General features: G+C 43.7%; 1 protein-coding gene and 1 long non-coding RNA gene across 2 annotated transcripts in view; one reads left to right on the plus strand and one right to left on the minus strand.

Moving 5' to 3' along the window:
• LOC107834582 (uncharacterized) overlaps positions 1-2846 on the minus strand; it is an 8623-nt gene extending 5777 nt beyond the window's left edge. Inside the window, exon 1 of the long non-coding RNA XR_001660376.1 lies at positions 2809-2846. This is a non-coding gene — a long non-coding RNA (uncharacterized LOC107834582). The remainder of the gene's footprint in view (positions 1-2808) is intronic.
• Positions 1-3221, plus strand: part of LOC103130784 (slit homolog 3 protein-like) — a 68548-nt gene that overhangs the window by 38001 nt on the left and 27326 nt on the right. The window lies entirely within an intron of this gene.

A 3221-nucleotide genomic window follows, 5' to 3' on the forward strand; every position in this document is an offset into this window, starting at 1 on the left:
CCTGGGGACTCTGGGTTGGGCTCTCCAATCTCTGGGAACGAGGTCGCCGAGGGGGTCAAAAAGCTCCTCAGATAGTCGAACCTCAGATTCAGGAAGAGCAGTGTGGTTCCGGTTCTGGTCGTGGAACACTGGACCAGCTCTACACCCTCAGCAGGTCCTGGAGGGTTCTGGGAGTTCGCCCAACCGGTCTACATTTGTTTTGTGGACTTGTAGAAGGTGTTCGACCATGTCCCTAGAGGGGCCCTGTGGGGGGTTCTCTGGGAGCATGGGGTACCAGACCCTTTGATACGGGCTGTCAGGTCCCTGTATGACCGGTGTCAGTCTGGTCCACATTGCCGGCAGTAAGTCGGACTCGTTTCCCGTAGAGCTGGACTCTACCAAGGCTGCCCTTTGTCACCGATTCTGTTCATTACTTTCATGGACAGAATCTCTGGCCAGCCGAGGTGTTGAGGGGATCCGTTTTGGTGGCCTTAGGATCGCATCTCTGTTTTTTGCGGATGATATGGTTCTGTTGGGGTCAGGGGGGGTCGTCCTGCCTCAAGTGGAGGAGTTTAAGTATCTGGGGATCTTGTTCACGAATTAGGAAAGAATGGAGTGGGAGGTCAGACCGTCGTGGTGAAGAGAGAGCTGAGTCAAACAGCGAAGCGCTCTCGATTTACCGGTCGATCTACGTTCCCACCCTCATCTATGGTCATGAACTTTGGGTCATGACCGAAAGAAGAGGTCATGGATACAAGCGGCCGAAATGGGTTTCCTCCACAGGGTGGCTGGGCTCTCTTAGAGAGAGAAGCTCGGTCATCCAGGAGGGACTCAGAGTAGAGCCGCTGCTCTACTCGCCGAGAGGAGCCAGTTGAGGTGGCTCGGGGATCTGGTCAGGATGCCTCCCTGGTGAGGTGTTCCGGGCACGTCCCACCTGGAGGAGGCCCCAGGGAAAACCCAGGACACGCTGGAGGGACTATGTTTCTCGGCTGGCCTGGGAACGCCTTGGGGTTCCCCCGGAGGAGCTGGAAGAAGTGGAAGTCTCCCTCTCCCCAGTCGGGTCGCGGGAAGCTGCTGATCCCGCGACCCGACCCCGGATGAAGCGGAAGAAAATGGATGGATGGATGGCAACAGCTCCAGCAGATGAATTTCTTCTGAATATCATATGCCATCTAGTCCCTTAGTACATTAAGTAGTGCTACACATGTATCATTAGATCAGAGGTTCCCAAATTGTGGGAAGCCGTCTAGATGGATGAAAAAAAAACAAAAAAAACAAAACATGAACGCTGTNTGTGCTATTAGCTAGCTGCTAGCTAACGACTTTGCTAGCAAAGCTAGATAACTAAAAGCTTCTTCCCTGTGTACGAGGAACATTGCCCGTCCAAAACTTATCTCCATAATGGATATATGTCCGATCTTCTAATTTCCTTTGCTGCATAAAGTACATTGCATTTATTCTGGCGTTAGGTAAATGTATCTTGAAGGAGAATAGCACTTAAATAAAAGTCCAACAAGGATATTCATTTAGAATTAAAAATAACTCACCTGAACTACCATGATAGATATAATGTATGTAATAAAAGTCATTAATGAAGGGAAAAACTCGACCCAGACTTTAAAGTTTAGGTTCTGGTTCGCAGAGTATGGAGTTAAATTTGTTTCCCAAATATTCAATGAAAAAAAAAAACTAACCTCAGTTAAGTAAAATAAAATTGTAATCAAAACTTTTGGAATTGTAATGATTTCTTTTTTTTAAAAAAGTTGTTTAAAATACGTTTTTTAATTAAATAACTCATTTTTTACCAAACATAAACTTTTATTTGCACACATCATAAATCTTTTGTTGTGATTTTAGGTCCTGCCCACGACGTCATGTGAGAATCACAAAAACTTAGAATAGCAAGAAAAGATTTCTGACAAGTGCAAATACGTTTGTTTTGCAAAAAAAGAAAGTTAACTTCATGAGTCAAAAATGAGTGATTTAAATTTAAAACAAAATTTTTTAAACAAACCTCAGTAGGTTTTTCTCATGGTGACATGCATTAACAATTCAGTTTTTGCTTTTGTTTCTTTTTTCTGCAGTTCCAGTTAAAGTTTGATGCAGCTCTGCTTTCCTGAATGGACCATCTTCATCTCCACTGCAGCAAACAGGCAGCTCTGTTTTATAGATTACAGTCACTAAAAGGTTGCATTGTGCCCTTGTTTATAGTTTTAATAGTGTAATTCTGTAAAGACTAAATATGTCTGGTGGTCCAGCTCTGATTTACATATCTTGCTAAATTGCTGGTTTGATTATTGCAATACTTTCCTATAAGAAAATAGACCTGCAGAAAGAAATTACTAATAAAATATCTTACATATACATAGTGGTATGCTCTATAGAGAGATTTACCTTAGCTTTGATTGTATATCTCACAATTTTGTAATTTATCATTGTTTATTAAACTCTGAAAGCTGAGTGGCTTTAATATTCTGACCTAGAAGGTTAGATGGGCCCTTTTTTTGTTGAGCACCTGGCCCTTAGTGGCCTCTGCACGGCCGTGCCTAGGCCTGATACTCGGTGCTGGCGTGGCTAACACGATTACAATTTAGTAAAAAGCCTTTTCAGGTAAAATAAAATCTTTAATGTATGTTAGATACGGTACACATTGCATATTGATCTGTTCAGCTAACGTAAGACCGTGTGACAGACAGGCTTCAAGGTGTAGAGGTTGTATCGGTACCGCCATTATGCTGTATTAGCTAAAAGGTTTTCATAATGGATGTGTTTATTGACTTTATTTTTTTCATTCACTAAACACAAAGAAAGCAAAGCAATAATACTCACACCAGCACACACTCCTTTGTTCTTATGGATCCTACGACGGTTGAGCTGCAAATGCGGTCGTGCACAAGCTTTGATCCAAGCTAGGCATCCCGTTTCAGATTTTGGAAATCTGTGAATTTTAGTTCCACAAACACGATCAGGATGCCTGACATCGCCTGTACAGATTCCCCACTGACGGTGGAGAACCATTCTTTATCGAGTCCTGACGCAAAACCTTTCTGCCGGTCTGCTGGTCCACAATGTACATTAGCATGTGTTTACTACAGTAGCTTGTTTTTGTGAGACGGTCACCACGTGGTCGCTGCGCTGTGACGTGAAATGGGCATTAGCCAATGAAACGCGGCCCCTGTGGTAAGGTCCATGGTCTCTTGTTGCCGATCACACAAACCGATCACCTACATCTCATTTCCGAC

Source organism: Poecilia formosa, unplaced genomic scaffold, assembly GCF_000485575.1.
Source record: "Poecilia formosa unplaced genomic scaffold, Poecilia_formosa-5.1.2 Scaffold674, whole genome shotgun sequence".
Lineage (NCBI taxonomy): Eukaryota > Metazoa > Chordata > Actinopteri > Cyprinodontiformes > Poeciliidae > Poecilia > Poecilia formosa.